Genomic DNA, 13,495 nt, shown 5'->3' with positions numbered 1-13,495 from the left:
TCACTCACCTTCAAATTTGCTATAAATGAATTCTTGTTAATAAACAGAATTTTACAATTGTTGATACACTGTCTATGGATCGGCAAGGTTGCTTAGTCTTTAGAGATGAATAATTTGATTCACTGCGGTCTATTTACTACTGAAATGATTGGAAGACTGCATTCATTGTTGGAAGACAGTCTGAGCCCTAACTCTAACCCTAACTGCAAACCTAAAGCTAGGGTTAGGGTTAGGAGATCTACAAGACTTAGAGAATGTTTGATGGCATGGCTGTGTTTTAGGGCAGGAAAGAAATGTAGGTATAGTGGTATTTCAAAGATATCTTCACATTTTTTTTCTTGCCTATATGGCTCCATACATTGTATTGCCCTAAACGTGGATATTGTCTAAACTGCCCTCAAAGCAAAAGCTTGAAAAGAAGTGAATATACCTTTCAAATTCTTGCATACAGAATTGAATGCACATCGAATTTAACAGATGCAACCAAAATATACAGGTTATTCCTTTTCTTAACGTATTTAACTTTACACCATGCTCATTGTGAATGTCACTCACCTTCAAATTTGCTTTAAATGAATTCTTGTTAATAAACAGAATTTTACAATTGTTGATACACTGTGTATGGATTGGCAAGGTTGCTTAGTCTTTAGAGATGAATAATTTGATTCACTGGGGTCTATTTACTACTGAAATGATTGGAAGACTTCATTCATTGTTGGAAGACAGTCTGAGCCCTAACTCTAACCCTAACTGCAAACCTAAAGCTAGGGTTAGGGTTAGGAGATCTACAAGACTTAGAGAATGTTTGATGGCACGGCTGTGTTTTAGGGCAGGAAAGAAATGTAGGTATAGTGGTATTTCAAAGATATCTTCACATTTTTTTCTTCCCTATATGGCTCCATACACTGTATTGCCCTAAACGTGGATATTGTCTAAAATGCCCTCAAAGCAAAAGCTTGAAAAGAAGTGAATATACCTTTCAAATTCTTGCATACAGAATTGAATGCACATCGAATTTAACAGATACAACCAAAATATACAGGTTATTCCTTTTCTTAACCTATTTAACTTTACACCATGCTCATTGTGAATGTCACTCACCTTCAAATTTGCTATAAATGAATTCTTGTTAATAAACAGAATTTTACAATTGTTGATACACTGTCTATGGATCGGCAAGGTTGCTTAGTCTTTAGAGATGAATAATTTGATTCACTGCGGTCTATTTACTACTGAAATGATTGGAAGACTGCATTCATTGTTGGAAGACAGTCTGAGCCCTAACTCTAACCCTAACTGCAAACCTAAAGCTAGGGTTAGGGTTAGGAGATCTACAAGACTTAGAGAATGTTTGATGGCATGGCTGTGTTTTAGGGCAGGAAAGAAATGTAGGTATAGTGGTATTTCAAAGATATCTTCACATTTTTTTTCTTGCCTATATGGCTCCATACATTGTATTGCCCTAAACGTGGATATTGTCTAAACTGCCCTCAAAGCAAAAGCTTGAAAAGAAGTGAATATACCTTTCAAATTCTTGCATACAGAATTGAATGCACATCGAATTTAACAGATGCAACCAAAATATACAGGTTATTCCTTTTCTTAACTTATTTAACTTTACACCATGCTCATTGTGAATGTCACTCACCTTCAAATTTGCTATAAATGAATTCTTGTTAATAAACAGAATTTTACAATTGTTGATACACTGTCTATGGATCGGCAAGGTTGCTTAGTCTTTAGAGATGAATAATTTGATTCACTGGGGTCTATTTAATACTGAAATGATTGGAAGACTGCATTCATTGTTGGAAGACAGTCTGAGCCCTAACTCTAACCCTAACTGCAAACCTAAAGCTAGGGTTAGGGTTAGGAGATCTACAAGACTTAGAGAATGTTTGATGGCACGGCTGTGTTTTAGGGCAGGAATGAAATGTAGTTATTGTGGTATTTCAATGATATCTTCACAATTTTTTTCTTCCCTATATGGCTCCATACACTGTATTGCCCTAAACGTGGATATTGTCTAAACTGCCCTCAAAGCAAAAGCTTGAAAAGAAGTGAATATACCTTTCAAATTCTTGCATACAGAATTGAATGTACATCGAATTTAACAGATACAACCAAAATATACAGGTTATTCCTTTTCTTAACCTATTTAACTTTACACCATGCTCATTGTGAATGTCACTCACCTTCAAATTTGCTATAAATGAATTCTTGTTAATAAACAGAATTTTACAATTGTTGATACACTGTCTATGGATCGGCAAGGTTGCTTAGTCTTTAGAGATGAATAATTTGATTCACTGCGGTCTATTTACTACTGAAATGATTGGAAGACTGCATTCATTGTAGGAAGACAGTCTGAGCCCTAACTCTAACCCTAACTGCAAACCTAAAGCTAGGGTTAGGGTTAGGAGATTTACAAGACTTAGAGAATGTTTGATGGCATGGCTGTGTTTTAGGGCAGGAAAGAAATGTAGGTATTGTGGTATTTCAAAGATATCTTCACAATTTTTTTCTTGCCTATATGGCTCCATACACTGTATTGCCCTAAACGTGGATGTTGTCTAAACTGCCCTCAAAGTAAAAGCTTGAAAAGAAGTGAATATACCTTTCAAATTCTTGCATACAGAATTGAATGCACATCGAATTTAACAGATACAACCAAAATATACAGGTTATTCCTTTTCTTAACCCATTTAACTTTTACACCATGGTGATTGTGAATGTCACTCACCTTCAAATTTGCTATAAATGAATTCTTGTTAATAAACAGAATTTTACAATTGTTGATACACTGTCTATGGATCGGCAAGGTTGCTTAGTCTTTAGAGATGAATAATTTGATTCACTGCGGTCTATTTACTACTGAAATGATTGGAAGACTGCATTCATTGTTGGAAGACAGTCTGAGCCCTAACTCTAACCCTAACTGCAAACCTAAAGCTAGGGTTAGGGTTAGGAGATCTACAAGACTTAGAGAATGTTTGATGGCATGGCTGTGTTTTAGGGCAGGAAAGAAATGTAGGTATAGTGGTATTTCAAAGATATCTTCACATTTTTTTTCTTGCCTATATGGCTCCATACATTGTATTGCCCTAAACGTGGATATTGTCTAAACTGCCCTCAAAGCAAAAGCTTGAAAAGAAGTGAATATACCTTTCAAATTCTTGCATACAGAATTGAATGCACATCGAATTTAACAGATGCAACCAAAATATACAGGTTATTCCTTTTCTTAACGTATTTAACTTTACACCATGCTCATTGTGAATGTCACTCACCTTCAAATTTGCTTTAAATGAATTCTTGTTAATAAACAGAATTTTACAATTGTTGATACACTGTGTATGGATTGGCAAGGTTGCTTAGTCTTTAGAGATGAATAATTTGATTCACTGGGGTCTATTTACTACTGAAATGATTGGAAGACTTCATTCATTGTTGGAAGACAGTCTGAGCCCTAACTCTAACCCTAACTGCAAACCTAAAGCTAGGGTTAGGGTTAGGAGATCTACAAGACTTAGAGAATGTTTGATGGCACGGCTGTGTTTTAGGGCAGGAAAGAAATGTAGGTATAGTGGTATTTCAAAGATATCTTCACATTTTTTTCTTCCCTATATGGCTCCATACACTGTATTGCCCTAAACGTGGATATTGTCTAAAATGCCCTCAAAGCAAAAGCTTGAAAAGAAGTGAATATACCTTTCAAATTCTTGCATACAGAATTGAATGCACATCGAATTTAACAGATACAACCAAAATATACAGGTTATTCCTTTTCTTAACCTATTTAACTTTACACCATGCTCATTGTGAATGTCACTCACCTTCAAATTTGCTATAAATGAATTCTTGTTAATAAACAGAATTTTACAATTGTTGATACACTGTCTATGGATCGGCAAGGTTGCTTAGTCTTTAGAGATGAATAATTTGATTCACTGCGGTCTATTTACTACTGAAATGATTGGAAGACTGCATTCATTGTTGGAAGACAGTCTGAGCCCTAACTCTAACCCTAACTGCAAACCTAAAGCTAGGGTTAGGGTTAGGAGATCTACAAGACTTAGAGAATGTTTGATGGCATGGCTGTGTTTTAGGGCAGGAAAGAAATGTAGGTATAGTGGTATTTCAAAGATATCTTCACATTTTTTTTCTTGCCTATATGGCTCCATACATTGTATTGCCCTAAACGTGGATATTGTCTAAACTGCCCTCAAAGCAAAAGCTTGAAAAGAAGTGAATATACCTTTCAAATTCTTGCATACAGAATTGAATGCACATCGAATTTAACAGATGCAACCAAAATATACAGGTTATTCCTTTTCTTAACTTATTTAACTTTACACCATGCTCATTGTGAATGTCACTCACCTTCAAATTTGCTATAAATGAATTCTTGTTAATAAACAGAATTTTACAATTGTTGATACACTGTCTATGGATCGGCAAGGTTGCTTAGTCTTTAGAGATGAATAATTTGATTCACTGGGGTCTATTTAATACTGAAATGATTGGAAGACTGCATTCATTGTTGGAAGACAGTCTGAGCCCTAACTCTAACCCTAACTGCAAACCTAAAGCTAGGGTTAGGGTTAGGAGATCTACAAGACTTAGAGAATGTTTGATGGCACGGCTGTGTTTTAGGGCAGGAAAGAAATGTAGGTATAGTGGTATTTCAAAGATATCTTCACATTTTTTTCTTCCCTATATGGCTCCATACACTGTATTGCCCTAAACGTGGATATTGTCTAAAATGCCCTCAAAGCAAAAGCTTGAAAAGAAGTGAATATACCTTTCAAATTCTTGCATACAGAATTGAATGCACATCGAATTTAACAGATACAACCAAAATATACAGGTTATTCCTTTTCTTAACCTATTTAACTTTACACCATGCTCATTGTGAATGTCACTCACCTTCAAATTTGCTATAAATGAATTCTTGTTAATAAACAGAATTTTACAATTGTTGATACACTGTCTATGGATCGGCAAGGTTGCTTAGTCTTTAGAGATGAATAATTTGATTCACTGCGGTCTATTTACTACTGAAATGATTGGAAGACTGCATTCATTGTTGGAAGACAGTCTGAGCCCTAACTCTAACCCTAACTGCAAACCTAAAGCTAGGGTTAGGGTTAGGAGATCTACAAGACTTAGAGAATGTTTGATGGCATGGCTGTGTTTTAGGGCAGGAAAGAAATGTAGGTATAGTGGTATTTCAAAGATATCTTCACATTTTTTTTCTTGCCTATATGGCTCCATACATTGTATTGCCCTAAACGTGGATATTGTCTAAACTGCCCTCAAAGCAAAAGCTTGAAAAGAAGTGAATATACCTTTCAAATTCTTGCATACAGAATTGAATGCACATCGAATTTAACAGATGCAACCAAAATATACAGGTTATTCCTTTTCTTAACGTATTTAACTTTACACCATGCTCATTGTGAATGTCACTCACCTTCAAATTTGCTTTAAATGAATTCTTGTTAATAAACAGAATTTTACAATTGTTGATACACTGTGTATGGATTGGCAAGGTTGCTTAGTCTTTAGAGATGAATAATTTGATTCACTGGGGTCTATTTACTACTGAAATGATTGGAAGACTTCATTCATTGTTGGAAGACAGTCTGAGCCCTAACTCTAACCCTAACTGCAAACCTAAAGCTAGGGTTAGGGTTAGGAGATCTACAAGACTTAGAGAATGTTTGATGGCACGGCTGTGTTTTAGGGCAGGAAAGAAATGTAGGTATAGTGGTATTTCAAAGATATCTTCACATTTTTTTCTTCCCTATATGGCTCCATACACTGTATTGCCCTAAACGTGGATATTGTCTAAAATGCCCTCAAAGCAAAAGCTTGAAAAGAAGTGAATATACCTTTCAAATTCTTGCATACAGAATTGAATGCACATCGAATTTAACAGATACAACCAAAATATACAGGTTATTCCTTTTCTTAACCTATTTAACTTTACACCATGCTCATTGTGAATGTCACTCACCTTCAAATTTGCTATAAATGAATTCTTGTTAATAAACAGAATTTTACAATTGTTGATACACTGTCTATGGATCGGCAAGGTTGCTTAGTCTTTAGAGATGAATAATTTGATTCACTGCGGTCTATTTACTACTGAAATGATTGGAAGACTGCATTCATTGTTGGAAGACAGTCTGAGCCCTAACTCTAACCCTAACTGCAAACCTAAAGCTAGGGTTAGGGTTAGGAGATCTACAAGACTTAGAGAATGTTTGATGGCATGGCTGTGTTTTAGGGCAGGAAAGAAATGTAGGTATAGTGGTATTTCAAAGATATCTTCACATTTTTTTTCTTGCCTATATGGCTCCATACACTGTATTGCCCTAAACGTGGATATTGTCTAAACTGCCCTCAAAGCAAAAGCTTGAAAAGAAGTGAATATACCTTTCAAATTCTTGCATACAGAATTGAATGTACATCGAATTTAACAGATACAACCAAAATATACAGGTTATTCCTTTTCTTAACCTATTTAACTTTACACCATGCTCATTGTGAATGTCACTCACCTTCAAATTTGCTATAAATGAATTCTTGTTAATAAACAGAATTTTACAATTGTTGATACACTGTCTATGGATCGGCAAGGTTGCTTAGTCTTTAGAGATGAATAATTTGATTCACTGCGGTCTATTTACTACTGAAATGATTGGAAGACTGCATTCATTGTAGGAAGACAGTCTGAGCCCTAACTCTAACCCTAACTGCAAACCTAAAGCTAGGGTTAGGGTTAGGAGATTTACAAGACTTAGAGAATGTTTGATGGCACGGCTGTGTTTTAGGGCAGGAAAGAAATGTAGGTATTGTGGTATTTCAAAGATATCTTCACAATTTTTTTCTTGCCTATATGGCTCCATACACTGTATTGCCCTAAACGTGGATGTTGTCTAAACTGCCCTCAAAGTAAAAGCTTGAAAAGAAGTGAATATACCTTTCAAATTCTTGCATACAGAATTGAATGCACATCGAATTTAACAGATACAACCAAAATATACAGGTTATTCCTTTTCTTAACCCATTTAACTTTTACACCATGGTGATTGTGAATGTCACTCACCTTCAAATTTGCTATAAATGAATTCTTGTTAATAAACAGAATTTTACAATTGTTGATACACTGTCTATGGATCGGCAAGGTTGCTTAGTCTTTAGAGATGAATAATTTGATTCACTGCGGTCTATTTACTACTGAAATGATTGGAAGACTGCATTCATTGTTGGAAGACAGTCTGAGCCCTAACTCTAACCCTAACTGCAAACCTAAAGCTAGGGTTAGGGTTAGGAGATCTACAAGACTTAGAGAATGTTTGATGGCATGGCTGTGTTTTAGGGCAGGAAAGAAATGTAGGTATAGTGGTATTTCAAAGATATCTTCACATTTTTTTTCTTGCCTATATGGCTCCATACATTGTATTGCCCTAAACGTGGATATTGTCTAAACTGCCCTCAAAGCAAAAGCTTGAAAAGAAGTGAATATACCTTTCAAATTCTTGCATACAGAATTGAATGCACATCGAATTTAACAGATGCAACCAAAATATACAGGTTATTCCTTTTCTTAACGTATTTAACTTTACACCATGCTCATTGTGAATGTCACTCACCTTCAAATTTGCTTTAAATGAATTCTTGTTAATAAACAGAATTTTACAATTGTTGATACACTGTGTATGGATTGGCAAGGTTGCTTAGTCTTTAGAGATGAATAATTTGATTCACTGGGGTCTATTTACTACTGAAATGATTGGAAGACTTCATTCATTGTTGGAAGACAGTCTGAGCCCTAACTCTAACCCTAACTGCAAACCTAAAGCTAGGGTTAGGGTTAGGAGATCTACAAGACTTAGAGAATGTTTGATGGCACGGCTGTGTTTTAGGGCAGGAAAAAAATGTAGGTATAGTGGTATTTCAAAGATATCTTCACATTTTTTTCTTCCCTATATGGCTCCATACACTGTATTGCCCTAAACGTGGATATTGTCTAAAATGCCCTCAAAGCAAAAGCTTGAAAAGAAGTGAATATACCTTTCAAATTCTTGCATACAGAATTGAATGCACATCGAATTTAACAGATACAACCAAAATATACAGGTTATTCCTTTTCTTAACCTATTTAACTTTACACCATGCTCATTGTGAATGTCACTCACCTTCAAATTTGCTATAAATGAATTCTTGTTAATAAACAGAATTTTACAATTGTTGATACACTGTCTATGGATCGGCAAGGTTGCTTAGTCTTTAGAGATGAATAATTTGATTCACTGCGGTCTATTTACTACTGAAATGATTGGAAGACTGCATTCATTGTTGGAAGACAGTCTGAGCCCTAACTCTAACCCTAACTGCAAACCTAAAGCTAGGGTTAGGGTTAGGAGATCTACAAGACTTAGAGAATGTTTGATGGCATGGCTGTGTTTTAGGGCAGGAAAGAAATGTAGGTATAGTGGTATTTCAAAGATATCTTCACATTTTTTTTCTTGCCTATATGGCTCCATACATTGTATTGCCCTAAACGTGGATATTGTCTAAACTGCCCTCAAAGCAAAAGCTTGAAAAGAAGTGAATATACCTTTCAAATTCTTGCATACAGAATTGAATGCACATCGAATTTAACAGATGCAACCAAAATATACAGGTTATTCCTTTTCTTAACGTATTTAACTTTACACCATGCTCATTGTGAATGTCACTCACCTTCAAATTTGCTTTAAATGAATTCTTGTTAATAAACAGAATTTTACAATTGTTGATACACTGTCTATGGATCGGCAAGGTTGCTTAGTCTTTAGAGATGAATAATTTGATTCACTGGGGTCTATTTACTACTGAAATGATTGGAAGACTGCATTCATTGTTGGAAGACAGTCTGAGCCCTAACTCTAACCCTAACTGCAAACCTAAAGCTAGGGTTAGGGTTAGGAGATTTAAAAGACTTAGAGAATGTTTGATGGCATGGCTGTGTTTTAGGGCAGGAATGAAATGTAGGAATTGTTGTATTTCAAAGATATCTTCACATTTTTTTTCTTGCCTATATGGCTCCATACACTGTATTGCCCTAAACGTGGATATGGTCTAAACTGCCCTCAAAACAAAAGCTTGAAAAGAAGTGATTAAACCTTTCAAATTCTTGTATACAGAATTGAATGCACATCGAATTTAACAGATACAACCAAAATATACAGGTTATTCCTTTTCTTAACTTATTTAACTTTAAACCATGCTCATTGTGAATGTCACTCACCTTCAAATTTGCTATAAATGAATTCTTGTTAATAAACAGAATTTTACAATTGTTGATACACTGTCTATGGATCGGCAAGGTTGCTTAGTCTTTAGAGATGAATAATTTGATTCACTGGGGTCTATTTAATACTGAAATGATTGGAAGACTGCATTCATTGTTGGAAGACAGTCTGAGCCCTAACTCTAACCCTAACTGCAAACCTAAAGCTAGGGTTAGGGTTAGGAGATCTACAAGACTTAGAGAATGTTTGATGGCATGGCCGTGTTTTAGGGCAAGAAAGAAATGTAGGTATAGTGGTATTTCAAAGATATCTTCACATTTTTGTTCTTGCCTATATGGCTCCATACACTGTATTGCCCTAAACGTGGATGTTGTCTAAACTGCCCTCAAAGCAAAAGCTTGAAAAGAAGTGAATATACCTTTCAAATTCTTGCATACAGAATTGAATGCACATCGAATTTAACAGATGCAACCAAAATATACAGGTTATTCCTTTTCTTAACTTATTTAACTTTACACCATGCTCATTGTGAATGTCACTCACCTTCAAATTTGCTATAAATGAATTCTTGTTAATAAACAGAATTTTACAATTGTTGATACACTGTCTATGGATCGGCAAGGTTGCTTAGACTTTAGAGATGAATAATTTGATTCACTGGGGTCTATTTACTACTGAAATGATTGGAAGACTGCATTCATTGTTGGAAGACAGTCTGAGCCCTAACTCTAACCCTAACTGCAAACCTAAAGCTAGGGTTAGGGTTAGGGGATCTACAAGACTTAGAGAATGTTTGATGGCACGGCTGTGTTTTAGGGCAGGAATGAAATGTAGTTATTGTTGTATTTCAATGATATCTTCACAATTTTTTTCTTCCCTATATGGCTCCATACACTGTATTGCCCTAAACGTGGATATTGTCTAAACTGCCCTCAAAGCAAAAGCTTGAAAAGAAGTGAATATACCTTTCAAATTCTTGCATACAGAATTGAATGTACATCGAATTTAACAGATACAACCAAAATATACAGGTTATTCCTTTTCTTAACCTATTTAACTTTACACCATGCTCATTGTGAATGTCACTCACCTTCAAATTTGCTATAAATGAATTCTTGTTAATAAACAGAATTTTACAATTGTTGATACACTGTCTATGGATCGGCAAGGTTGCTTAGTCTTTAGAGATGAATAATTTGATTCACTGCGGTCTATTTACTACTGAAATGATTGGAAGACTGCATTCATTGTAGGAAGACAGTCTGAGCCCTAACTCTAACCCTAACTGCAAACCTAAAGCTAGGGTTAGGGTTAGGGGATCTACAAGACTTAGAGAATGTTTGATGGCACGGCTGTGTTTTAGGGCAGGAAAGAAATGTAGGTATTGTGGTATTTCAAAGATATCTTCACATTTTTTTTCTTGCCTATATGGCTCCATACACTGTATTGCCCTAAACGTGGATGTTGTCTAAACTGCCCTCAAAGCAAAAGCTTGAAAAGAAGTGAATATACCTTTCAAATTCTTGCATACAGAATTGAATGCACATCGAATTTAACAGATACAACCAAAATATACAGGTTATTCCTTTTCTTAACGTATTTAACTTTACACCATGCTCATTGTGAATGTCACTCACCTTCAAATTTGCTATAAATGAATTCTTGTTAATAAACAGAATTTTACAATTGTTGATACACTGTCTATGGATCGGCAAGGTTGCTTAGTCTTTAGAGATGAATAATTTGATTCACTGGGGTCTATTTAATACTGAAATGATTGGAAGACTGCATTCATTGTTGGAAGACAGTCTGAGCCTTAACTCTAACCCTAACTGCAAACCTAAAGCTAGGGTTAGGGTTAGGAGATCTACAAGACTTAGAGAATGTTTGATGGCATGGCCGTGTTTTAGGGCAAGAAAGAAATGTAGGTATAGTGGTATTTCAAAGATATCTTCACATTTTTGTTCTTGCCTATATGGCTCCATACACTGTATTGCCCTAAACGTGGATGTTGTCTAAACTGCCCTCAAAGCAAAAGCTTGAAAAGAAGTGAATATACCTTTCAAATTCTTGCATACAGAATTGAATGCACATCGAATTTAACAGATGCAACCAAAATATACAGGTTATTCCTTTTCTTAACCTATTTAACTTTTACACCATGCTGATTGTGAATGTCACTCACCTTCAAATTTGCTATAAATGAATTCTTGTTAATAAACAGAATTTTACAATTGTTGATACACTGTCTATGGATCGGCAGGTTGCTTAGTCTTTAGAGATGAATAATTTGATTCACTGGGGTCTATTTACTACTGAAATGATTGGAAGACTTCATTCATTGTTGGAAGACAGTCTGAGCCCTAACTCTAACCCTAACTGCAAACCTAAAGCTAGGGTTAGGGTTAGGAGATCTACAAGACTTAGAGAATGTTTGATGGCACGGCTGTGTTTTAGGGCAGGAAAGAAATGTAGGTATAGTGGTATTTCAAAGATATCTTCACATTTTTTTCTTCCCTATATGGCTCCATACACTGTATTGCCCTAAACGTGGATATTGTCTAAAATGCCCTCAAAGCAAAAGCTTGAAAAGAAGTGAATATACCTTTCAAATTCTTGCATACAGAATTGAATGCACATCGAATTTAACAGATACAACCAAAATATACAGGTTATTCCTTTTCTTAACCTATTTAACTTTACACCATGCTCATTGTGAATGTCACTCACCTTCAAATTTGCTATAAATGAATTCTTGTTAATAAACAGAATTTTACAATTGTTGATACACTGTCTATGGATCGGCAAGGTTGCTTAGTCTTTAGAGATGAATAATTTGATTCACTGCGGTCTATTTACTACTGAAATGATTGGAAGACTGCATTCATTGTTGGAAGACAGTCTGAGCCCTAACTCTAACCCTAACTGCAAACCTAAAGCTAGGGTTAGGGTTAGGAGATCTACAAGACTTAGAGAATGTTTGATGGCATGGCTGTGTTTTAGGGCAGGAAAGAAATGTAGGTATAGTGGTATTTCAAAGATATCTTCACATTTTTTTTCTTGCCTATATGGCTCCATACATTGTATTGCCCTAAACGTGGATATTGTCTAAACTGCCCTCAAAGCAAAAGCTTGAAAAGAAGTGAATATACCTTTCAAATTCTTGCATACAGAATTGAATGCACATCGAATTTAACAGATGCAACCAAAATATACAGGTTATTCCTTTTCTTAACGTATTTAACTTTACACCATGCTCATTGTGAATGTCACTCACCTTCAAATTTGCTTTAAATGAATTCTTGTTAATAAACAGAATTTTACAATTGTTGATACACTGTCTATGGATCGGCAAGGTTGCTTAGTCTTTAGAGATGAATAATTTGATTCACTGGGGTCTATTTACTACTGAAATGATTGGAAGACTGCATTCATTGTTGGAAGACAGTCTGAGCCCTAACTCTAACCCTAACTGCAAACCTAAAGCTAGGGTTAGGGTTAGGAGATTTAAAAGACTTAGAGAATGTTTGATGGCATGGCTGTGTTTTAGGGCAGGAATGAAATGTAGGAATTGTTGTATTTCAAAGATATCTTCACATTTTTTTTCTTGCCTATATGGCTCCATACACTGTATTGCCCTAAACGTGGATATGGTCTAAACTGCCCTCAAAACAAAAGCTTGAAAAGAAGTCATTAAACCTTTCAAATTCTTGTATACAGAATTGAATGCACATCGAATTTAACAGATACAACCAAAATATACAGGTTATTCCTTTTCTTAACTTATTTAACTTTAAACCATGCTCATTGTGAATGTCACTCACCTTCAAATTTGCTATAAATGAATTCTTGTTAATAAACAGAATTTTACAATTGTTGATACACTGTCTATGGATCGGCAAGGTTGCTTAGTCTTTAGAGATGAATAATTTGATTCACTGGGGTCTATTTAATACTGAAATGATTGGAAGACTGCATTCATTGTTGGAAGACAGTCTGAGCCCTAACTCTAACCCTAACTGCAAACCTAAAGCTAGGGTTAGGGTTAGGAGATCTACAAGACTTAGAGAATGTTTGATGGCATGGCCGTGTTTTAGGGCAAGAAAGAAATGTAGGTATAGTGGTATTTCAAAGATATCTTCACATTTTTGTTCTTGCCTATATGGCTCCATACACTGTATTGCCCT

This window comes from Atractosteus spatula, chromosome 21 (genome assembly GCF_055471065.1).
Source record: "Atractosteus spatula isolate fAtrSpa1 chromosome 21, fAtrSpa1.hap1, whole genome shotgun sequence".
Lineage (NCBI taxonomy): Eukaryota > Metazoa > Chordata > Actinopteri > Semionotiformes > Lepisosteidae > Atractosteus > Atractosteus spatula.
This window is presented reverse-complemented; position numbering follows the sequence as displayed.